A 27300-nucleotide genomic window follows, 5' to 3' on the forward strand; every position below is an offset into this window, starting at 1 on the left:
ACTGTTAATTGCCTGTCTTACTTCTTTGTTTAGCCACATTGGGTTTTTCCTATTTCTAGTCCTTTTATTCCCACAAGGTATAAACCGCTTACACTGCCTATTTAGGATGTTCTTAAACATTTCCCATTTATTATCTGTATTCTTATTTCTGAGGATATTGTCCCAGTCTACCAGATTAAGGGCATCTCTAAGCTGTTCAAACTTTGCCTTCCTAAAGTTCAATGTTTTTGTGACTCCCTGACAAGTCCCCCTAGTGAAAGACAGGTGAAACTGCACAATATTGTGGTCGCTATTTCCTAAATGCCCAACCACCTGCAGATTTGTTATTCTGTCAGGTCTATTAGATAGTATTAGGTCTAAAAGTGCTGCTCCTCTGGTTGGATTCTGCACCAATTGTGAAAGATAATTTTTCTTGGTTATTAGCAGAAACCTGTTGCCTTTATGGGTTTCACAGGTTTCTGTTTCCCAGTTAATATCCGGGTAGTTAAAGTCCCCCATAACCAGGACCTCATTATGGGTTGCAGCTTCATCTATCTGCTTTAGAAGTAGACTTTCCATGCTTTCTGTTATATTTGGGGGTTTGTAACAGACCCCAATGAGAATTTTGTTACCATTTTTCCCTCCATGAATTTCAACCCATATGGACTCGACATCCTCATTCCCTTCGCTAATATCCTCCCTTAAAGTGGACTTTAGACAAGACTTTACATAGAGACAAACCCCTCCTCCTCTCCGATTTTTACGATCCTTTCTAAACAGACTGTAACCCTGTAAGTTAACTGCCCAGTCATAGCTTTCATCTAACCATGTCTCGGTTATTCCCACTATGTCAAAGTTACCTGTAGATATTTCTGCTTCTAGTTCTTCCATCTTGTTTGTCAGGCTTCTGGCGTTTGCGAGCATGCAGTTTAGAGGATTTTGTTTTGTTCCAATCTCCTCACTGTGGATTGTTTTAGAAATGTTCTTACCTCCCTTCTGAGTATGTTTTCCTGGGTCGTCTTTGTTCGAGTCTGATGTTTTTCTTCCCGTCCCCTCTTCTTCTAGTTTAACGCCCTCCTGATGAGTGTAGCGAGTCTTCTGGCGATCTGGGTGTTGAACCTGAACACTAAAATGGACTTCCTGGTGAAGTATTGTGCCCGAATAGTAGATGTTTGGCATGTATTCCAAACTTTACTGTTTGGCTTCTCCCATCTCTAGTCAGTGGCTTTGCTCCTCTGGCGTGTGTTCAGACTGCACTCCATCAGGTTTAATATGTCTCTACGCGCATCATAAGGGATACATAACATCCCTCACATAAGATTCCCCTCGCTGGTTCACTATTCCCATAGGAGACTCGAACCTGCGATCATTTAGCCTCTTGCATTATGTAATGCAATATAATAAAAAGTAATCAGTTTATTTTGAAGCCCAGCATATGGTTAGGCTTCATAGGAGCACTAATATGGTGGCGACCAGTGATGACATCCCACAGACACTGAAAGTGGCATTTAAGTTCTTAAATAGCATTGATCAGAGCGTAATCCAATTGTTGTAGTTAGGAGCAGGTTGTGGCTGTACAACAGTTGGCTCCTTCCCCGGGCGAAGTGGAATCCGCTCCATACACCCACACCATGATGTAACAGTATATTTTTGCACTGGAAGAGGATTAAGAGAACCCATCAGCACTTTTTTTTAAAAATATGACAGTCGTGGTATGGCCATATATTCTCTTGTGACCCAATAGAAACTATATCTTTTTTTTGCATCAATCCAATGAGCCAGTCATGAGAAATCTAGCGTAAAAACCATATGCACATTAGGCTGGAAGCATCTTATAGTTACATGTGGCAGCACATTTCTTGTAACGAACACTCGAGTTATATGGCATAAATGACTTTAATGCCCTATCTTTCTCTTCCTGAGCCCACTTCTGTGCAGTACCCATGCCCTAGCTTGGCAAGTCCAGTATTTCATCACAGACCTCCAGGTCCAATCTACACGTTGCCTCTACTCCAAACTGCGGCTTTACTGTCTCAGGGTCCCCAGAAACCCAGAGCTGAACCTTCATGGCCTCCTGGCCATACTTACTACAGCTCAGCTCTCCTTTCTTTCTGCTTCACTTTCCAGGGCATAAAGAATGTTCCTGCCGTGTTTGGGATCTAACCGGTCTTGCCTTTAATCCATTTTTACAGGCTTGCCTACTTTTCACACGTGCCCAAAATGCAGCTCAAACCATGAATGTTGGACTTGTGGAGCATGCACATACTCATACTTTCTCCACAACAGTTCTTGTGTAATCGTGGACCAGAATGAACAGAGCCGTAGCTCTCATCCAGACAAGAGAGTGGGGTGTAGGAAATACATTGTGCATTTTTCTGTATGGCCATGTTCTGATAAATTCACTGATGATGCCTTATGATTGTTATGCTCTGACCGTCCCCATCTTCATCCCTGCTAGTTTTTAAGGGAGCTCGAAGAATATCAACACGGCTGAGTATGTAGCGCCAGCGCCAGCATGATGGGCATATTCATCATTCACAATCGATGCCAGAAGTCTAATCAGTCAACGTCTTTTTCTGGTCTCTAATTGAGAATTCCTCTTGCGATTCACCCAATATGGGATTCCTGAAGGAAGAATTTCCTAAAGTGATAACGTCAGTCTTAATTATGATGCATTACTCAAGATTAAAAAAATACAAAAATGTTGACACTTACAATGGTGCGTTTAATTTTATTTTTGCATTTGGGGCTTTTCTTATACCGTTTTCGTACATGGGAATTTTTTTCTGCTTCATTTGACACAAAATCAAATTTGGAACCTTTTATTTTCCATATAGAATCAGAATTGACATGATGCTTCTTTTCCTACAAGCGTTATGTGTATATATGTGTATGCTCCAAAATCCACATAACAAACTCAGTGTGAACTTGCCTTAATGATTTATGTGGTCTAATCTTGAATCAGGGGGCTCTGTATGAACATTTCTATTGCTCATATTAAGAGAAAATCATTTAAAAAAGGATAATTGCATAATAAACATTAGAGTGGAGTAAAAAGAGTGGCAGGACCCTGCGGACCTCCGACTACCAGCAACAATCCTGACACCTCTTCTGATTACTGCGCTGCTACAACACCATTACAGTGTGGCATGACGCATGCATGATGTCACATAGGCCTGATAATCACAAAAGGCTCCTGGCATGTCACATGTAGTAGGTGGACCGCAGGGCTCCCAACCAGGGTCCTACGAATGTTTTTGCTCATAGAATTGATGTATAAGACCCTCACTAATCCTAATAACGGAGGATCCTAAAGTTCTCTGTATGAATGGACTGTTAAGGCAGGTGTAGTGCAGTGGTATCCATGCTGTGCAGTGATGAGGGAGTGACCCAGAAAAGTTCAAAGCAAAACGTCTCTAATGTTCAACTCACTAAGTACACAGCACACGATATCCTTTGGATCACAGCCGGGAACCATATCCTACAGATTGCAGCCAATAAACATGCCAATCCACCTCCATGACTTGTTTCCGTGGGTGACTGCACCACCGTGTACGCTGTGGGTGCCAGACCTTTCAGCTCTGCTTGCCTGTGTTGCCTCACACAGGTGGAGCTCTGCAGAGCCTTCTGCTCTGCACTCCTGCAAACACCAAATTGACACTGAACTTGACACACAAAAACCCTTTACTGCAGGGTTTTTAACTGGAATCACTGGCCTTCGGCCTCACAGAAAACCCAGCCAGGAAAGACGGATGGACTGCCCCACTGCGATCCTGTTTCAAAAATAAAAACCCAGCAGGTTTTCATAAATCTGCCCTGAAAAATTAGCTGGTCCAAGACCTTTACTCACTTTTATGCTGCATTGCAATCACAGCTACGCCTGTGACTGCAATGCACTCTCATGGCCTCAATACGCCTCGGTGCGCATCCTGAGGGGAACACACAGCGATCCTCACCTGTGACATCGGTCACTGCCTAACACAGGGTTCACACTATGGGTTAAAATAGTGCAGCCAAAACTGATGTATTGTACGCCCGCCATCTCACTCCATAGCGAAAGATGTAAAAGAAAACCTAAATTGAAAAGGTGTTATACTGGGATTGTTTCCATAAAGGAAAAATGCATAATAAAAATGTGATTGATTGTAGTACAACCACTGGGACTCTGCTGATCATAAAAACGAGGGTCCAAAAGTACCCTGTGTGAATTTAGTGCTGAGCATGCGCGACCACCAATTTTGTAGACTGAGTAAAGCAGTGGTAACACATGCTCAGTCCTGCTCCATTCAAAAAAGGGCACTTTGTGACCCCCATTCTCATGATCAGTGGGGATCCCAACAATCAGATTATCAGTTAATGTTATTTTTAAATACTGAGCATGCAGTATTGGAAATCCTAAATCCTAGGAATGTTTTCCGTTCCTTATGAAGTGGGGAGAGAGGGTCTAAAATACATTTTTTTTTACTAGACTATTTTACCCACAGTATGAGCCCAATCTCAAAGCAAATAGAGAGTGGCTCCCTGAGCCATTTTAATTACACGTCTTCAACAGGATTTAGAGAGAGACAGAATCGGGCCAACATTTAGTGGCGAACACTTGAGCGAGTTTTATGCTTGCTTATGGAAGCGGCCATGATGTAATACTCTGGGTAATTAGCATGCGTCTGGGGTACAGCCGCTTAGAATTGATTATGTTTGTATAAGTAATTGAAAAACAAAAATACAGTCACCGAGCGCAGCGGGAAACGGGATTAATAATGGAGTAAATGTGTGACCTCTCGTTCTGTCCAACCATAAAAGCTCCTTGTACTGCTGCTCCATATTAATTTCCCGCATGGTTTATAAACAGAGCGCTCCTGCACAGCCCAAATGAAGCATTGGATGTGCGGCCCCGTGCCCAGCTGCATGGACTATTGGAATGGAAAATGATTTGAGCCAGGAGAAGCATATTACAACTGCAGCATGGTACGATACAATATAAGTAATGTACGAATAATACATGCTCCTAACATGGAAGGAATTATGGTCTCTTTCATTCAGAGCTTCTTGGTAATAGAAAAGAATGGGACTAGACAGATAACATTCCAAGGACTGATCGGTCTCTAGAGCATCATCGGTATGTAGAGCGTAATCGGACTTTAGAATCAAGAATGTTATCGTCCTTAGAATCAAGAATGTTTACACTCCAAAGACCGATAACACTCCAAAGACCGAAAACACTCCAAAGACCGATAACACTCCAAAGACCGATAACACTCCAAAGACCGATAACACTCCAAAGACCGATAACATTCCAAAGACCGATAACATTCCACAGACTGATAACACTCCAAAGACTGATAACACTCCAAAGACTGATAACACTCCAAAGACCGATAACACTCCAAAGATCGATAACACTACAAAGACCGATAACATTCCAAAGACCGATAACATTCCAAAGACCGATAACATTCCAAAGACCGATAACATTCCAAAGACTGATAATAGTCTTTGGAATGTTATCGTGTTTTTGGAATGTTTTCAGTCCTTGGAATGTTATTGGCCCTTAGAATCTGGAATGTTAAAATTTCAAAGACCGATAACACTCCAAAGACCGATAATGGTCTTTATGAATGTTATCAGTTTTTGGAATGTTATCATTCCCGATTCTAAGGACCAATAATATTCCCAATTCAAAAGACAAAGATAACATTTCAAATTCTAAAGATTGAGAGATAACATTCCCGATTCTAAAGTCCAATAACATTCCGAAAACATTCTAAAGACTGACAACTTTCCCGATTCTAAAAACCGATAACATTCCTGATTCTAAAAACTGTTAAGGTTACCAATACATTCTAAAGCCTAGTAACATTCTAAAGCCCAACACTTTCTAAACATTGATACAACTTAAAAGATGGATTGGACATGTTGAATTTAAATAATCCCATCCTGATTGGGTACTCCTTGTTGTGGTTGGATGAGTAAAAAAACAAAAGTAAATAAGTCCCCTATGTTTTCTACAAGTCTTATGAGATTTCTTTATTTACTGCATGATATTAATTTATGTTTTTTTTTAATTTTAGGTTTTAGTTATTCAGAGGGATTGGACATCATCTTGCTTCCTTCTACACATGTACACTTGACTGAACATGTGTGTGAGGACACCAGTTCAATGTTCCAACACTAAGGGTGGGAAATAGTGTTGAGCGATACCGTCCGATACTTGAAAGTATCGGTATCGGATAGTATCGGCCGATACCCGAAAAATATCGGATATCGCCGATACCGATATCCGATACCAATACAAGTCAATGGGACATCAAGTATCGGAATGTATCCTCATGGATCCCAGGGTCTGAAGGAGAGGAAACTCTCCTTCAGGCCCTGGGATCCATATTAAAGTGTAAAATAAAGAATTAAAATAAAAAATATTGTTATATTCACCTCTCCGGCGGCCCCTGGACATCAGCGGGAGGATCCGGCGTCCGGCACGGCTTCTTTCTTCAAAATGCGCGCCTTCAGGACCTGTGGAATGACGTCCCGGCTTCTGATTGGTCGCGTGCCGCCCATGTGACCGCCACGCGACCAATCAGAAGCCGCGACGTCATTCCTCAGGTCCTAGAAGGCGCTCATTCTAGGACTTTAGCTGAGGAATGACGTCGCGGCTTCTGATTGGTCGCGTGGCGGTCACATGGGCGGCACGCGACCAATCAGAAGCCGGGACGTCATTCCACAGGTCCTGAAGGCGCGCATTTTGAAGAAAGAAGCCGTGCCGGACGCCGGATCCTCCCGCTGATGTCCAGGGGCCGCCGGAGAGGTGAATATAACAATATTTTTTATTTTAATTCTTTATTTTACACTTCCGATACCGATACCCGATATCACAAAAATATCGGATCTCGGTATCGGAATTCCGATACCGCAAGTATCGGCCGATACCCGATACTTGCGGTATCGGAATGCTCAACACTAGTGGGAAACAATGATAAAAAGTGAAAAAAGTGAGACAACAAGAAAAATAAAAGAAATTATGAAAGAACAAGAGACAGAGGAAGAAAGGAAGAACGACGGAAGGTGGGAGCAAGAAAGACAGTAGGAGGGAAGATATAAGACAAGCAGACTACATAAGAAAACAGGAATGAGAGAGATGTAAAAAGTATGAGCTAAAGAGGGAAAGAGGTGCAAGAGAAAAAAAGCAAAATAAGACTGAAAGAAAAAATAAGTGCGCAGGTGAGAATGAGAGTGTGAGCTTAAAAGGGATCGAGATAGAGAGAGAAAAAGAATGAAAGCAAGAGAAAACAAGGCAGAATGGCAAAGAGACCGTGAGTAAAAATAAAAAAAGAAAAGAAAAAAGAGCAAAAAGAAAGAAGAGAGTGAGGGAACCTGGAAACCTGAAAAAACCAGTAAGAGTGAGAAAATAACAGATTTGAGGGGGAAAAAAAGAACATATGAAAAAATTTACAAAGAAAAAAGTGAGAAAGAAAGTGAGAGAAATGACTGAGCAAAAGAGAGAGCGAGAGAAAACAAAAGGGAAAGTGTGAGATGGAATAAGAGAAAAAATGAGAATATGACTGAGAGTGAAGGAAAAGAGACAGAAGGAGAGAATGAAATCCATAAAAAAACAAGCAGGAATGAGAGAATACGATAAAAAGTGGAAGGTAGGAGAGAGCAATAGAGTTAGCGATTCAGAGAATGAAGGAGTGCGAGTGACAGGCAGAGAGAAAGCTAAAGAGATAGTCGCCAATGTGGAAAGAACAGAAAACAGTTGCGAGTATTATGGAGGGCGAGACTTGGTAGATCCATGATACATAGACTCAATGATGGTCTATACCGGTCAGCCTTGCAATACTCTGGCTTAACTGTGTTTTTATCTATAAAACAACAGGTTCAGGATGAGCAACGTCCTCGATCCTGTCCAGAAATCTGATGCTCAACTTGGAAATGTGTGAGGCTAAGAAAAGAAAAACTGAGGAGACAATGAAAAGATTAAACATAAGACTATAGCTATTTAGCAATGCAACATCCTCGACGACAAACTGTTTCTGGACTATGAAAATTGGGGGATCGTCAGGATAACAGTCACTGGTCAGTCTTCGCTTTATTTTTTCCATATTATTTTCTTGTATCCCCTCATCCAGAGCTATTAAACAGGGAATATAATAATCTGTAACATCACATGCCTAATGCATTCTATGCCAAATTAGATAACCAATGATCTGCAACTTCAAGAAGTAATTGAGTAACGCCAGGAACCATCCGTAATGTATTGAGAGGTAAATCAATTGGTTCTCCTCTGTACAAGTGTCATGAAGTGGTTTGCAAGCAGCAATTCTACTGATAGATAAGGAACTTAATAGGCAGCTGCGTTACTGAAGAAAGGATTTTGTTCCCTACGATGCCGCTTAGTAAAGATTCCCAAAAAATACAAAACTTGCAACGTTACCAATAACTTTCTGAACTTTTCAAGTGATCTGCAAGTGTAAAGTCCTGATACAGTCAAGTATTTATTAAATAAATCGCACTACACAATGGGCAAATACCACCTCCACACCATGACCACGTAGACCAATATTACCAAGTATACCACCATACAGTAACCATGTAATGGTCACATACCAGTGCTGCACATGTGCTCTTCAGAGTATAATATGGCGCAGTTAAGTCAAATAACATATTCCCTGATAAGTAGTGTTGAGCATTCCGATACCGCAAGTATCGGGTATCGGCCGATACTTGCGGTATCGGAATTCCGATACCGAGATCCGATATTTTTGTGATATCGGGTATCGGTATCGGAAGTGTAAAATAAAGAATTAAAATAAAAAATATTGTTATATTCACCTCTCCGGCGGCCCCTGGACATCAGCGGGAGGATCCGGCGTCCGGCACGGCTTCTTTCTTCAAAATGCGCGCCTTCAGGACCTGTGGAATGACGTCCCGGCTTCTGATTGGTCGCGTGCCGCCCATGTGACCGCCACGCGACCAATCAGAAGCCGCGACGTCATTCCTCAGCTAAAGTCCTAGAATGAGCGCCTTCTAGGACCTGAGGAATGACGTCGCGGCTTCTGATTGGTCGCGTGGCGGTCACATGGGCGGCACGCGACCAATCAGAAGCCGGGACGTCATTCCACAGGTCCTGAAGGCGCGCATTTTGAAGAAAGAAGCCGTGCCGGACGCCGGATCCTCCCGCTGATGTCCAGGGGCCGCCGGAGAGGTGAATATAACAATATTTTTTATTTTAATTCTTTATTTTACACTTTAATATGGATCCCAGGGCCTGAAGGAGAGTTTCCTCTCCTTCAGACCCTGGGATCCATGAGGATACATTCCGATACTTGATGTCCCATTGACTTGTATTGGTATCGGATATCGGTATCGGCGATATCCGATATTTTTCGGGTATCGGCCGATACTATCCGATACCGATACTTTCAAGTATCGGACGGTATCGCTCAACACTACTGATAAGTCATTAAGTTCCCTTTGATTCTCTATCCAGCCCAGACCATAATAACAATGTATTCCACCAATGCTGATCTCTACAGAGCTTGTGCATAATACCCCCTTATTGCCCTACACAGAAATTGTGACTTTGTTGTGCTCCTTTGTCTCAAACAGTAGTAGTGGCCCATGTGAGCCCCTCACACAGTAATGGTGCCTTCTTTTCTCCACTCTCAAAGTGTCTACTATCAATGAAATTGCCTCCGTAATGTTGGAGCCAACTCAATTCCCTGACTACAGTAATTTTGCTCCTAACCACCACCTCAATTGAGCTTCTCACTGTGCAACTTAGTGCCCCCTCTAAATAATGATATCCCCTAATAATGCCCCTTCTTGACCTCATTTATGGAGTAATGTTGATGCTCTTCAGTGCGCCTACTCAGTATTGGTTTGATAAAGAAAATAGTGCAGCTATTATAATCCATATTTGGCCGATACATTTTATTACACGTTACCTGCCCGCATTCTCCACCATATATGAAAAATCCAGCAGAGACCCGATTTTTATAGGCGATTTGAAGAAAAGGAAAATGTTTTTAGAATAAAATTTACAACCAAAGGGATAAAGATATAAAAGAAACCCAGCTACTCGATCCCTCTCTCATTCATATTGATGTTGTATGTGTATTTATATTCTATCTTTAGCTGTAATTTATTGAAATCACCTGTGACGACTGCGTCTGATGGATTTTCCACATCAGTTTCTCCCACTCATTATTGGTACTCCATTCAGTAATGGTGTCTGTCCACCACTTGGAAATATTTTCCCTTAATGCTCATACTTGGGTATTGGGACTCGCGCTCACGAGTGACTTCATGTATCATTTTACTGAAGACGAGGACGAGCCATGAATGTCTCTTGACGTCCGTGGACTTGATTGCTGTTTATTGCATTAAATTCTGCTCCATCTGTAGCTTTAGAAAGTCCACACTCTTTCAGCACCATTACAATGACTGCATATTACATTACCAATTACTGCAGTCTCATAAGGAAAGTCAAGTATCTGCTTCTATAAAGTCCATTAGAGAATTTCCAGCCGGCGCACTGCCGCACTCCATGGCAATATAAGGACGTGTTACGAGGCCGGTAATAATAGCGGCAGCCAAGTATTTACCCCACTCTGGAGAAAAATCATGAAATTGATTTGTTTTGTCCTACGGAATACATAACCCGAGATAAGCGACTCTCGTCTGCATTTCAATTTTCACCTTCCAGATGGCAGAATAATCTCTTGATATGAGAGGCCTTTGAAGGTTTAGAAGGAAAGTCACATCCTCCTGTGATAAGACGAGATCTCGGCTCAGACCTGCGTCTTGCTCCTTCGCACCGCGAGTAAAAGTTTAATGAATGCAGAACATTTGATCCTAATACCTGCTCGCACGGGCCGTGAATGTGAACGAGGAGATGCCCTCCTGTACGCCGCTGTCCGGGATGGAACGGTATTAATGGAATTTGCAAAATGATGATTTTCATTTTAAATGGCTAGAAAATGAGCGGATCTAATTTTTCTGATGAGAAGGTGGAATTTGCAGCTTTGAACATCGCAATGTGCTCTGATGAGTCAGACATTAGACCTGATGGCATATTACACTGGAGCTTGATGTGGTTATGCAGAATAATGTGTAGGAAACATGAAATAGTCATTGCATTGTTTGGAGAATTGGGATAACGCTCCTGTAAAGAGACCCACGTGAAAATGGAGCAAGTGGGAGAAGAGCGACTAGGGTGGTGAGCGAACTGCAAAGTATGTCCTACCAGGAACGGTTAAAGGATCTGGGAATGTTTAGCTGCAAAAAGGAAGGCTAAAAGGAGACTTAATGTCTGTCTTCAAATATCTGAAGGGTTGTCACAATGTAGAGGGATCATCATTATTCTCATTTACACATGGAAACAGGAGAAGCAATGGGATGAAACTGAAAGGGAGAAGATACAGATTAGATATTAGAAAAAATTTTGAGGGTGATCAATGAGTGGAACAAGCGGCCACGAGAGGTGGCGAGTTCTCCCTCAATGGAAGTCTTCAAACATCTGTCTGGGATGGTTTAATGACTCCTGCATTGAGCAGGGAGTTGGACACGACCTTCCAACTCTAACATTCTAGGATTATATGACTGAGCCCATATTACAGAGCTCTATAGACAGTTCTCTTACAGCTGTATTCTGCATACTAGAGACCAGGCATCCATTGTGAATGACTGATAGATACAACACCTGATACACCTACCCACATAAAAAAATGCAGCAGCCACTGTGTGCCAAGAAATGTGCAAACATTGAAAATATGATTTTTAACCTGTATTGCTATACTTATAAAATGACGATTCCTAGTGCATAAATTGGCCAATCTGGTGTGTGCTCAATAGTGACGACAAGGCGTGCCCCATCGATAAGGACACTATCAGGAATCTCTCTCCAGGAACAAAGCCTACAAATTTAACGGGGAGGTAGGATTCGTGAATATCCGCTTGATTGAATGAGTGTTCAGATGACAATAGAGGTCATTATTACCTTCAAATTCTATAAATAAACCAAAAAACTGACCAGCACCTCCTAACAGAATGAAGCAAATGTGAACAGATGCAAGCTTATGTGACTAATGGGGACCGGGAGAACGATTGCCCTAGAAGAGTTTTACAAAGGCTCATGCCTGTGCCGTTATAGAGGAGTAGGGACCTTGTGAGTTGATGGCGCTCATGAATTCACCCCAATATTATCTTACTAGAAATAGGCCCGATGCTATAGCATCAGGAGTGCGGTGAAATTAACATACTGCGTGGGTAGAGTGCACAGTTGAGGCTGTTACTGCGTCTGCGTGGGAATAGTGGAGACGTGTATGTCACTTGCGCAAGCACAGTTCATGGCCTTGCAGCCACGAACTGCACCTGCGCAAGTGACACTGCCACGGTGCCTTATGGGATTCGGAGACAGCGGCCGGAAGTCCCAACTGACGATTATTATATTAGATGAATTACCGTATATACTCGAGTATAAGTCGACCCGAGCATAACCCGACGCACCTACTTTTTCCACGGAAAACTGGGTAAACTTATTGACTCTAGTATAAACCGGGTATGTATTGTCCCCTCATCCTTGTCCTGCTATGTGTGGCTCCCCCGTCTTGTTCTGCTATGTGTGGCTCCCCCGTCCTGTCCTGTTATACGTTGCTCCCTCATCCTGTCCTGCTATGCGTGGCTCCCCCATCCTGTCCTGCTATACGTGGCTCCCCCATCCTGTCCTGCTGTGCATGGCTCCCCCATCCTGTCCTGCTGTGCATGGCTCCCTGTCCTGTCCTGGTATGTGGCTCCCCCACCCTGTCCTGCTATGCGTGGCACCCCATCCTGTCCTGCTATGCATGGCTCCCCCATCCTGTCATTGTATGTGGCTCCCCTGTCCTGTCCTGGTATGTGGCTCCCTCAGTCCTGAATTGCTCAAATCCTCCAGTTCCGCATGACTCGGCTCTCCCAGTCTGCATAGCTCAGCTCCCCCAGTCCCGCATTGCTCAGCTCCCCCCTTCCCCTGGTTGTATGCATAGCTCATATTGCCCCCCCCGTCATACCCACCCTCCTCATGCCTGCATCTCCATTGTCCCAGCGGCTCTCCTCTCCTCTGCTCAACGGTCACGTGGTACCGCTCATTAAGGTAATGAATATGTGCTCCATGCCAATGGGAGACGCATCCATATTCATGACCTTAATGAGCGGTACCACGTGACTGCTCAGCACAGGAGAGGAGAGCCGCCGGGACAACGGAGATGCAGCGATGGAGGGTGAGTATGACGGGGAGGGGGGGGTAATGTGAGCCATGCATACTACCTGGGAAAGTGGGGGGGAGCCGAGCCATGCGGGAACGGGGAGCCAAGCCATGTGGAACCGGGGGAGCTGAGCCACGCAGAACTGGGGGAGCTAAGCCATGCGGAACTGGGGGAGCTGAACCTTGTGGCCACGAACTGCGCCTGTGCAAGTGACACTGCCGCGGTGCCTTATGGGATTCGGGAACAAAGGCCGGAAGTCCCAACTGGTGATTATTATATAGGATAGCGTTGTTGCATGTAAGTGAGCAGTCCTTATACAGGACATATTCCTTTCTATAAAGCCCTAAAATGTGGCTGTGTCAGCTACCCCGTAGCCCAGAAAATCCTGCTGCAATGTGCACATTGTATATTTGCAGCTAATCATGGTCTGGAAATCCCCATAAAGCTTTGGTCTTGAACTCACAAGAAACCAGAGGCAGACTAGTGTAAAGTAATAGGTGCAACCCAATGCGAGTGCCTAGGAAGGGCCAGGTGTGGAAGGAACTCCCGTCACAGTGCGTAGGGGAGGATAAAACTGGCAGTCACTTTTAGCAAATCCTCACTGTGGTCGACCTATCATAGGCTCCCTGGATTCCACTCAGAAATCTGTCCTATATTTAAAGAATAGAGCAATTTTGAAAAGGTTGTCAGCAACCATCAAGCATTCAATGCCTTTAAAAGGAGTCATCCAACTAAGAAATACGTTTGAAAACTGCTCAAAATAATAAAGGTAGTCATACTATGCTTACAGAAAAAGTCACACTTGCTGGTGGTAATGAGCAGGCTCGGACTGGCCCACCCGGGAATCCGGGAATCCTCCGGTAGGCCCACTGATAAGAGAAGGAAGGCTTCTCCCCCTCCTACTTTAGCACAGCTATTCGTTACACGGCTAATCCGCATCCATAGCAGCACACTCCCTCCTTTCCCTGCTGTGCTCATGCTACGTGTCAAACTGGGACACAAGTGATTGTCTGCAGCAGTCAAATATCTGTGTTGGCACATCATCTCTGCAGCTGAAAGAATAGCTAGAAACTGTTGAGGGACTGCCAAGTATAGGAAGAGTAGTGAAAGGGGATATGTAAGGGGAGTAGATCTTATTTTAACTCTACGAGCCGCTGTAAAAAAAATATATTTCACTCCAGCAACCATTAAGCATATTACCTTTCCAGGTATGGATGTAACCACCAAGCGTAAAGTGCCACTGTAGGGAAGAAAAAAATCATTCTCTTCCTATATATTTACATATTGCAGATTTCTTTTTCTTTTTGTCAGCTGGGGGATGGTATTTTCAGTTATCCTTTTTGTCATATTGTCTGGTCATTTCTTTGGTGCATGATTAAAGCCTTTATTTTATTTCGGCAGCGGGGTTCGGTCTTGGCATTCCCTTGGCATCCAGCATGAAATCTGAAAACAATTAAGCTCATGTCATGCACAAAATTGCTTGTAGCTACTGTGAACGCATAGCTTTTGTGTATGGTTTAGTAATTGTTGTAAACTAAGCCAAATGATCTGTTATGCACCTGTTCTGTAAGCATTAAATGCATCGTGAACCTTCAGGAGCCAGGTGAACGCCATGAGAAAGGAGGTGGGGAGGACTGCGGGTTTTATCCATTAACTTGGCATATGCAAGCAGAAAACGCAGAGTTAATGAGCTGTAGAGATACCTGAATGTTTGTGCCAACCAAGAGATCGCTACAAAGCTGCACAAAACCTGGAGGAACGTGAGCCAACACAAACCGAGGACTGGGCAGAACATTCATTTTTAGACCCTTTTGTGTTATCCACAGATCTAATCAAGTGTTTGTCATATCAGTCTATGTGGCTATGAAGGGGCATGGGCTGCAAATACAACCATGATCTTTTAAACTCTTTAAAAGGAGAGGAGATATCACTTTTAGGCACAACATCATGGCAGTGGAACGGTTGAAGGCTCTCATGGCAATGATCTCACTCTAGTGGATCTGTTGAAGGCTCTCATGGTCCATGGCCACGGTCAGGGACTTCTTTTGGTTCCTCATGGACCCCTTAGATCCAGAGAATGCAGGGTCTCAGCAATGATTTAGCATTTACTACTCCAATCCAATTTAAGAAAATATTGTAAACTCTCCTGCCCTGGTGGTCAGTTGCGTGAAAGTGCAAGAAAAACTTTGAAGGAGGACACACTGCTACCCTTGTGCATGGAGCTAAATTTTTCTCTCAATTTTTGTTCAAAATAAAACCTTGCCAAGTCATATCTAAAAGGCCTGATGTAGAAAAAAAGCATTTTTTGGTATCTGTTTAGAGAATTTTGTGTTAATAGATGAGTGTCCCTCGTTGAACACAAAATCTCTCTCTCACCAGAGGACTTGGCATGCCAAATGCCTTACTCAGGGAACCCATTGGTTTCCATATAAACTATTTAATTCTTTATTTGCCCAGTGGTGGCGCTCCCAAAGAATAAAATGCTTGATCGATCTTCTACTTGAAGCAAAAGCGTTTGCTAAATGCTCCTTTCTATGGAGCACCCAAATGTTCTTGTGAATTACGGTAATTAGATCATTGTAATTCTTCACTTCTCCAAGTTCCCCTTATGACTAGAAGTCAAGAGAATCCAAGAAGTCATGTACGCTTTTTTTTAATCTTGATTCTTTAATAGTCAAAACTGAACTAATCTCAGCTCATCCAGAACTTTCAACCACTGTTGAGCTCTGGATGTGGTGAAACACGTCCAGTTTTGACCATTAAAAGAGTTGAGATACAAAACATACGCAAGTGTCGGAATTCTACTTGATTCCATATTATCAGCTCTCCACGTGCACCACTACCCAGAGTGGATCACTTATGATTACAGCGGATCTTAGGATCTACACTTTGACATCATTGTTGCCATTGAAGCTTTTTACCAAAAGGGATTGTCCAAAGCAGATGACGTCTGAGCCTGATCCTTCAGATTATCCATTTTCAAGGTGGAAGTATCTATTGTGGCAAAATCTGGCCCCCAGTTTTTTTTGTAGTTTGGGGCTCTCTCTCTTATAGATACACCACTTAAGCATGAGAGTATTACAAAACAAATGGTCCGGAACCTAAGTAGGAGCTCAGCCCAGGGGATTTCTGATCTCAGTGCATTCCATCTTCTGATTGTCATTAAGAGCCCTTTAGTGACCAGAAATCGCTGAGGCAGCATGCCACATAATGCTCATTACACGAATTAACATTGTTTCACACCCAATTTATTGTGCATATGTTATTCCCCTCCATGCCAATTAGATTGCACAATACCTCAGTGAGCAGAGCGAAGGGGTAAATGAATTTATAAGGAGTCTAATTGATGCATATGGTAATGCCAGATTTACATTTCAAACTACAATGGATGCGAAATCAAAATGAATGAGATGAGATTGACTCTTAACCCGTTTGTGTTCTCCGGCTGGAATTCATTGGCCTGGATGATATGTCCTCTCGGCAAGGTTGTTTGCCAACTCGACACTATTATACGACACATCACAACAATTATTGACTTATTGAGGAGAATCAATAGACAATATCATCTTACCTTGACATCATGCGGTGTTTAATGGGCCAAGCCACAGGGGTCACTAAGTGTAGATACAATAGCTGGGTAAAATACCCGGTGGTTCATACAGAAGAGCTCAATCTGCTCCATCGATGAAGAACTTTAGACAACTGCACCATAATGGTGTCTACGATAGAGCTTTAGTTCTTCGCCCATGTCTTGACTATTTGCCTGTGCCTATCTTTATTATGGACTTTATGGTGAAGCCTGATGAGATGCTGATTGGGCATTGGAGAAGACCATTATAATGGGAACAGTGATGAAAAGGCACACCGAATACGTTCTTACTTTCTTGCAGACAAAATTCATACTGTTAAAGCAACATTGTAGTGTGAACAGCACCAGAGAATAGTTTGTTATGCTTACAGCAGACTAAGGGTGAACTGCAGGTCTTAGCCAGGAAGTACTTGTAGATCATTGATAAACAAGAGATCGCTGAAGAGACGATTGCTACTTGTAAGGAATTGATGGTGGCTCAAACTGCAGGACATGATAACTCAATACAAAGCTCACTGAATACTCAGGTAGTACACAGCTATCCGAATCGGCCTTAAAATGCCTTGGGTTAGTAGATCGCCCCCAGACATAGGGCCACGAGTTCTCGGTACCGGGCCTCTCTGGTTCGGTTCTGAGGCTGTCACGGTGGCTAGACCCGGTCTACGACCCTGCTAAGGGGCGTCCAATAAAAGGTGATAGGAGTCTGTCAAGGTTTCGTGACGCCACCTGTGGTGTTCGGTCAGGGTGACCGACGCTGCTGTGGGGTCCGCTGGGGTGATGGAATGGCAGCTGGATGGTATACCTTCCCACAGGTGAAGTATGTCCCCAGGGCTTCCCAGTCAGGGGGATGGTGATGGTGTGAGGTGCAGTCAATAACGAGAACACAAGGTTGCAGTCTCTTTACCTCTTTACTGAAGACTTCAGGATCCTCAATCCAGAGCACACTTAACAGGGCTATCTGAGACCGGCCGGTCCGATGGGCACATTCAGAGTTCCCTTTGCAGGTGGAAATCAGTGCCTACCACTAGCGCCTGTGTGTTGTAGTGCTACCCTGCTGAGCATTCGGAATAGTCCCCACAACTGCTGTTCTCGTTCGTTCGGTCTTTCTAATTCTCTCTCGCTTGTTCCAGATGTTACTAGTTTCTCGTCCCCCAGTATGTTATGGCTAGGACGCACCCGTATGAAGGGAAGGCTCGGAGATACCCTAGAGACGTCCCTCTCCACGCGTTGCCCCCTATGTCTTCGTAGGAAATTTAAGGTAGACAGCCAACCTATAATTAACTGTCCTGCGGAGTTCGAAGTAAGGCCAAGAGTCAGTTACTCCCATGGTGTTCCGGCCACCGGCTACGCACCTCAGTAGGATGTTGCCTCGGTCTCACGGCACGACTCCTACTGGTTCTCCTTTGTGCTTGATCTCGCTTCTCACTGTTCCACAATATCCTTCCCTTTGTGTCTCTCTCTTAGGATACCGCCGCGGGGCGTGCAGGCGCGGTTCCGTTACGTTCTGCTCTGTTCGCTAGGCACCTGCCAGGTTCCCACGCCTGACAGGGACCCCCTGTGTCTTCTCCCTGCAACACCCCCTGACATGGGATGTTGCCTGAATCCAACCCAGTCAGCTTCTGACTAACTTCCTAGCCAACCCCTAGTTTTACCAGTGTGAGGAGTGGCCCAATAAATAAAGCCTTTTGCTCCCCCTAGTGGCCGGAGTGTGAAGTGTAATGTGTGCTGGTGATACCTGGTCAGTAGAATTCCTTCAGTGCCATCAGACGTACCATCACTCCCCTTAGTGGCAGAGTGTCATACTGCAACGACCAGATCTCTGGGGCGCTGCATTAGTATGTCACAGAAGTTTTCTAGGTACTTGAAAAACTTGTATCACAGCAAAGGAACATGGCCATAGAAGAAGGCATCAAGGCCCGGCACTGGAGCCAAGATAGGCAAGTAACAGATTGCCTGGAGTGCTGAGGTAGCTTGCTGAATGATAAAATGAGGCTGTTGGATGAAGCAAGACCGGACTGGACAGTGAACCAACTCCGCAACTGCTAATTAGTCTGGGGGCTAAGTAGACAAACTATTGGCTTACTGCACATACCGTTACTGACGTGGTGTAGACAGAGCACGAGTGGAAGCATCTCTGGTGGGAATGTCTGCTTTGATGGCTCCAGATTCTAATATGTTTGGGAATGATGTATCCAAACACTAAGTGGCAAGCCATTAACATTGATAGGCTAGCAAAAAAACGGGATCGATTTCATCCAAATTTTCAGTATCTTCAGCTTAGCGAGCTGCTCATGGGTGGGGTTTGGCTGAAAGTAGTAGGCATGACTTACCTGGTCTGTATGGCAGATAGAATAGTGGAAGTAGGATTCTGTTACATCAAGAAGCCTCCCAACCAGATACTTCTCATAACTGAGGCCAGCAGAGAGGACAAGGAGTCAGAAAGAAAGAAAGAAATTGGATTGGGAACATTCAGATCTACTGTTGAGCCCTCTGGATTGTTCTAGCAGATAAAGCATCATCTTGGCATAGTAATGCCATCATGCCTTTGAAACATCCAACCCATCAGAGAATAGTGAATCCTGCAGCAATTTTTCCACTCTCCGGAAAGCGGTAACCGTTTCTTTACGCCTATACAAAGCCACCCTCCAGTAATGAGCAGCACGAGATTATATATGATGAGTCGTCCATTCATATATGGGCTGTCGTATATCTATTGATAGGTTCTCAGTGTAATTAAAGTCATCGAGATGCAGTTAGTGGCGTAATTAGAGATTGGAACGGCTCCGTATATCCATGCAAATAAAAAGGCAGAGGATTTAGTATCTGCCTGAAATGTATATTGATTTAGATGATGATAAGATAAATGCATATAGACATATTAGTAATTACCTGCCGTAAATCATTGGAAGAGGGGGAGGAAATCTCACAAATAAGAAATCCTGCCATATGCAATCTGTAATTAAGCAAAGATCAAAAATATCTGTGTGTATGCACATTGGATAAATGTAGTGTAACACTATTATCCGGTGGCTTTACTGTAATTATAAGCGAGTTTTGAAGATATATTTCTCCTGTAATGTGATTGTAAAAATAAAAATCTGATTTATAATGCTGGGGGAACATAAAAATCTGATTAAAAATAAAGGCACTAATAAAAATCTGATTAATACTACTGTACTAAAATAAAAATCTGATAATTAATGCTGGAGGAAAATAAAAATCTGATTAATAATACTGTACTAAAATAAAAATCTGATTTATAATGCTGGGGGAACATAAAAATCTGATTAAAAATAAAGGCACTAATAAAAATCTGATTAATACTACTGTACTAAAATAAAAATCTGATAATTAATGCTGGAGGAAAATAAAAATCTGATTAATAATACTGTACTAAAATAAAAATCTGATTTATAATGCTGGGGGAACATAAAAATCTGATTAATAATAAAGGCACTAATAAAAATCTGATTAATACTACTGTACTAAAATAAAAATCTGATAATTAATGCTGGAGGAACATAGCAATCTGATTAATAATAATGGCACAAAATAAAAATCTGATTAATAATTCTGGACAAAAATAAAAATCTGATTAATAAATGGCACAAAATAAAAATCTGATTAATAAATGGCACAAAATAAAAATCTGATTAATAAATGGCACAAAATAAAAATCTGATTAATAAATGGCAGAAAATAAAAATCTGATTAATAAATGGCACAAAATAAAAATCTGATTAATAAATGGCACAAAATAAAAATCTGATTAATAAATGGCACAAAATAAAAATCTGATTAATAAATGGCACAAAATAAAAATCTGATTAATAAATGGCAGAAAATAAAAATCTGATTAATAATAATGGCACAAAATAAAAATCTGATTAATAAATGGCACAAAATAAAAATCTGATTAATAATAATGGCACAAAATAAAAATCTGATTAATAATTCTGTACAAAAATTAAAATCTGATTAATAATACAGGACTAAAATAAAAATCTGACAATTAATGCTGGAGGAAAATAAAAATCTGAATAATAATAATGGCACAAAATAAAAATCTGATTAATAATAATGGCACAAAATAAAAATCTGATTAATAATTCTGGACAAAAATAAAAATCTGATTAATGGCACAAAATACAAATCTGATTAATAAATGGCACAAAATAAAAATCTGATTAATAATTCTGGACAAAAATAAAAATCTGATTAATAATAATGGCACAAAATAAAAATCTGATTAATAATGCAGGCGGAAATTAAAAATCTGATTAATAATAGTGACAGAAAATAAAAATCTGATTAATAATGCTGGACAAAAATAAAAATCTGATTAATAATAATGGCACAAAATAAAAATCTGATTAATAATTCTGGACAAAAATAAACAATTCTACTTTAATTGCACAAAACCATTTGTATTCTAGAAAATCTGAATTTATTGCAATTCGCTTTGCGCAAATCCAGCTGAATTTACTCCAACCGACCACTGTCTTGCCGGATTCGACGCATTTCGAAGTTTTACAACTTCTTCAAGACTTTCTTCTTTGTGGTTCTCCTGAAGAAGTTGTAATACTGCGAAACGCGTCGAGATTAAACCGCACTTCAATATCCGCAATTGTTTCCTTATTGATTGCACACCAGCTGCGCAAAACACACAATTTGAATAAGGAATGAATCGAAGATACTGAAGACGCGTTTCGAAGTATTACAACTTCTTCAGGAGAACCACATAGAAGTTGTAATACTTCAGAAGTCCGTGAAGAAGATGTAAAACTTCGAAACGCGTCGAGATTAAACCACACTTCAATACCTTTGACTGATTCCTTATTGATTGCACAATCTCCTTTCCTATAATGGTTTCTTTTTTTATCACCTAATACATTGGAAACGTGAATGAACAAAAGAGAAATGTAAACTCGTATCAATATTTGATGTCACCGCCATATTTTTTCAAAACTGCATCAAAATATCTATTCTTCTGGGGTCCTCACTGCTGAGAAATATAACTAGATACTTATCCGCCATCTAATACCATCAGGGAGGAGTCTGATTGCCTCCAAATTTATTCTGCAACGACTCCCAACATCCAGCCAATGTCATGAAGTATGAGGATTCCTGGAGGGGATGATCCGGCCCAGGCAGAGCTCTGATCTCACCTCATCCAATCTGTCTGGGATCACACAGAAGATCTGAGGTCGGATCTCTAAGGGTACCATCACACAGTGGCATTTTGATCGCTACGACGGCACGATTCGTGACGTTCCAGCGATATATCCGTGACGTTCCAGCGATCTCGCTGTGTCTGACACGCTCCTGCGATCAGGGACCCCGCTGAGAATCGTACGTCGTAGCAGATCGTTTGAAACTTTCTTTCGTCGTCTAGTGTCCCGCTGTGGCGGCATGATCGCAAGGTGTAACAAAGGTGTGCACGATATTGTATACGATGTGCGCATAGTAACCAACGGCTTCTACATCGCACATACGTCGTGAAGTTATCGCTCCAGCGTCGTACATTGCAAAGTGTGACAGCAGTCTACGACGCTGGAGCGATATTGTTACGATGCTGGAGCGTCACGGATTGTGCCGTCGTAGCGATCAAAATGCCACTGTGTGACGGTACCCTTAGACGGTACCCTAAGATGTTCAGAACAACCTCCCTAATCAGTTTCCTGAAGATCCGAGGTCGGTTCTCTAAGATGTTTGGAACAACGTCCCTAATCAGTTTCCTGAAGATCTGAGGTCGGTTCACTAAGATGTTCGGAACAACCTCCCTAATCAGTTTCCTGAAGATCTGAGGTCGGATCTCTAAGATGTCCGGAACAACCTCCATAATCAGTTTCCTGAAGATCTGAGTTCGGTTCTCTAAGATGTTCGGAACAACCTCCCTAATTAGTTTCTTGAAGATCTGAGGTCAGATCTCTAAGATGTTCGGAACAACCTCCCTAATCAGTTTCCTGAAGATCTGAGGTTGGTTCTCTAAGATGTTCGGAACAACCTCCCTAATCAGTTTCCTGAAGATCTGAGGTCGGATCTCTAAGATGTTCGGAACAACCTCCCTAATCAGTTTCCTGAAGATCTGAGGTTGGATCTCTAAGATGTTCGGAACAACCTCCCTAATCAGTTTCCTGAAGATCTGAGGTTGGTTCTCTAAGATGTTCGGAACAACCTCCCTAATCAGTTTCCTGAAGATCTGAGGTTGGATCTCTAAGATGTTCGGAACAACCTCCCTAATCAGTTTCCTGAAGATCTGAGGTCGGATTTCTAAGATGTTCGGAACAACCTCCCTAATCAGTTTCCTGAAGATCTGAGGTTGGATCTCTAAGATGTTCGGAACAACCTCCCTAATCAGTTTCCTGAAGATCTGAGGTTGGTTCTCTAAGATGTTCGGAACAACCTCCCTAATCAGTTTCCTGAAGATCTGAGGTCGGATCTCTAAGATGTTCGGAACAACCTCCCTAATCAGTTTCCTGAAGATCTGAGGTCGGATTTCTAAGATGTTCGGAACAACCTCCCTAATCAGTTTCCTGAAAGGTCCATAAAAATTAACACTTAATAAAAAAGGGCCCGATCTCTGCGACCTTATGGCAGATTTACAAAAAAAAAAAAAGGAAGAAATAGTAGAGCAGCGGATATAAAATAAGTAAAAACTAGTCACTTTTGACCTGGCATCAGGTCTTTTTAAAATGCTTTTATGTTCTTTAGCCTTTTTTTTTTCATTTTTTTTTTTAATTACAAAAAGTTTTCTTTTAGGACACAGAAATAATGATTTTGTTTTCCCCATTTAACACTTCCTCTCCTAATACTTTACTTTGTCTGTGAAATTTTGCCTGGAAAGATTGATGGTTTCCCGGACTGACATCTGCTTAGGGAATCAATAAAGATTTGCTTTGTTTAAACGACAAGTGAAAGAACTTTCGACGCCCCAATCAGATCGCCTTGCTGCTGTCACGGAGAAACAAATTGTCCCTGGCGAGAAATAGATCATGTGATCATTTTTGCTCGCCATGCGGAGAATTTATAATGCATCCTGTGGTTTGTCTTCTATCTGTAAAACAGACATCTTGCCTGCTGTCGTCGCTGCTTTTCTATTGCCGGTGGGGTAATCTATAAAGATCCTAGAATTCGTGCTGAACTTGCACTGAAAAAAATAAAAAAAATAAAAAATAAATGGCGCCACCCTTATCCTTGTGGTTGAATGTGGTATTGCAGCTCAAACTGAACTGCTTATACTATACCATAGTTCCATCATTCTCCGTCCTGTTCACTGCCCCGTTCAGGGTACAGGGAAAGAGTAGATTCCATTACTTGGACTACGTGCATGTACTTTTGGACATGGAGAACAGTCAGCTTCTTTAATGAGGCACTATGGGGCCACTTTTTAAATGGGGCACTCGGAGGGCATAAATTTATTTTAAGGGGACCCAAAGGGGCCATTAATATTTTCCAACAGGAGGCATTATTTATTTTAAGGGGACACTCAGGAGGCATTGATTGATTTAATGGGGCCATTAATATCCACTAAAGAGGTACAAAGGATCCATTAATACCAATGGGGGGCATCATTTGTTTTAACTCAGGGGGCACAAAGGGTCCATTAAAACTTTTTAAAGGTGGGCATAAATTGTTTTAAGGGTGCAAATTGTCTCTTCAGAGGGGAAGTGGACTAGAACTCTAGCACCGTCTACTGGAAGCAGCGACCCTAAAGGTCAATATTGACTTTTTAACAAGCCTTGCAATATGACTTAGGATAAAAGCCAAACCAGAATCTCAATTTACAGGCATGGTGTTTCGGGGGCATTGCCCCTCATCAGTGCAAAGTATGAGATGTAATTTGGCTATGTCAGAGGCTCTGGAATTGGGTCTAATGGGTAATATTTTTCTAGGCTTGTCACTCTTCACAAGGAGAAACATTACCCCTTAGATCCTTGAGCCTCTCACCTAGCCAAATCAGATTTCATACTTTGCACTGATGAGGGAAAATGCCCAGAAACACTGTCTGCAAATTAAGGTTCTGGTTTGGGTTTTTATCTCAAGTCATATTTAAAGGCTCATATTGTCGATATTGACTTTTAGGATCTCTGCTTCCAATAGAAGGCACTAAAGAGTTCTAGTCGTTTTCCTCACTGAAGAGACAATTTGCATATTTATTTTCCCATAGGAGGAGCATGCATGGCTTATTAGTCTCCTCACTCTGACATGTCAGGCTTGGCTTGTCACCGTCCACGGGCTGTTAATTAATACAATGCATTAAATGGGGTCCGACCCCCGGCAACTATAAATCTACGGATTTTTTGCTGTTTGTTTTTCATACATTGAAGGGTTACTAAATGTCTAACTACATTCCGCGCACCTAATTTAGCGCGTACATTATCAAGAAGCGCGGGGTTAATGGAACATTAATTAAAAAAGATGGTTAATGAGGTGAAGTTCACATAGAAATAATCATCCCCCTTTTGCCTTTTTTTCCTCCCTGTACTCGCAGATGAGCTTTGAATCCGGCATCCGCTAATTAACACGGTTTCTGGGACGAGCGCGCCATTGTGCAGTGCACATACAATAATGGAAACATTTACAATGGGAGCAATAATTGATTTTGTATTAATGCAGAGATGACATTTTTATTGCCGTCTCCAGCACTGAGGAAGCAAACGGAAGAAAAGGGAGACTAATTGTTTTGACAATTTGCTACGGCATAATAATTAGAAGCGGCTTGTTACACCGGAGCTCGAGGCCGGGACACAGGTTTGTGAATCCTTAAAGACGACCTCCCATCATTGGTTTAATAAATAGTTAGAGCTCCAGGTCCACTTATAACATTGCTGACATCTTATGTCAACTGCTATCCCTGTACCTCTATCGATACATCCCGAAATGCGGACCGGATGAGCGAGCGTGCCAAGGTGTTATCTGAGCATGCTCAGGTGGTAACTGAGTGTCTTTGGCGTGCTTGAAAAGTAGATTTGAGTCCTCATGTGTCACACTACTGCAACGCAGGTAGGTGCAGGCTTTACTAAATGGCAAAAGACACAAAAGAGAATAGTAAAACCAAAAACACTCAGTTTGAAAAAATGTTGCAGTAATCCGCAAGTGCTAGTAAAAGATGTAAAAAACAGGGTATTTGGTTGATACGTTTTTTGCAAAAAATGTATACTAAGCTGCTCTACCAATCTTCACGGTATACCCTTATCAGAGCAGTCCTAACTAATGTATGCAATCCCTATCTGATGTATTTAAAAACCTGATCATCTGTATATAACCTGTGTGAACAGGGTTCAGAGAGGAAAAATCCATGTGTGCATACAGGGTAGAACAGCTTTTGTGCAGATAGCCCAAGAGGAGTGGTGGAACTCCCCAGTCTTGTAGACACAAGAGAACAATTATGGAAACAGGAACACATGGGCTACTTGCACAGTGAACAAGTCTGTATGATCATGTTCACACACCACCAAGAACCATAATTGTTCTCTTGTGTCTACAAGACTGGGGAGTTCCACCACTCCTCTTGGGCTATCTGCACAAAAGCTGTTCTACCCTGTATGCACACATGGATTTTTCCTCTCTGAACCCTGTTCACACAGGTTATATACAGATGATCAGGTTTTTAAATACATCAGATAGGGATTGCATACATTAGTTAGGACTGCTCTGATAAGGGTATACCGTGAAGATTGGTAGAGCAGCTTAGTATACATTTTTTGCAAAAAACGTATCAACCAAATACCCTGTTTTTTACATCTTTTACTAGCACTTGCGGATTACTGCAACATTTTTTCAAACTGAGTGTTTTTGGTTTTACTATTCTCTTTTGTGTCTTCAGGTTTCTTGGTGGTGTGTGAACATGATCATACAGACTTGTTCACTGTGCAAGTGGCCCATGTGTTCCTGTTTACTAAATGGCAGTAGAGAGGAAGCAGGTCTGCACCTAGACAGAGCTAACCTGCCGAGGTGAGGCTTCCACAGGTAGCAGCAGAATAGTCAAAACAAGCCGGGTCAAATCCTACATTGTAGCGTAATACCAAAGGAATAAGCAAACTCGCGGTCAGAGACAAGCCAGGAGGTCAGTAACGGTCAGGAGCGGATAAGCCAAAAGACAAAGGACAGAAACAGGTCAGGATCCAAGCCAAGTCAAAACCAGGGAGTCTGCACACTAACGGGAAACACTGAGTCAAGACGGGAACAGGGAAAACAGAAACACGGGTTCAGATAGCAAATGCAGCAGGACAAATCGGAGCAATCAGAGTCAGCTACAGCAGCACTAGGCAGAAACTATAACTGACATGATCTGCAGGACACAGCGGGGATAAATAGCAAACCTGAGACCAGACTGAGGCTGAGAAAAGTTAACCCCTGACATGATCAGACCGGGAAAGAGAAGACAGGACTCAAAAACCTGGTCTGGATCATGACATTGTGGCTGTTCGACAGTTACAAGATATTCATGGATTGCCTAACAAACATTTTTTTTTCTTTTTGTAAATTACC

The sequence above is a fragment of the Ranitomeya imitator genome, chromosome 9, assembly GCF_032444005.1.
Source record: "Ranitomeya imitator isolate aRanImi1 chromosome 9, aRanImi1.pri, whole genome shotgun sequence".
Lineage (NCBI taxonomy): Eukaryota > Metazoa > Chordata > Amphibia > Anura > Dendrobatidae > Ranitomeya > Ranitomeya imitator.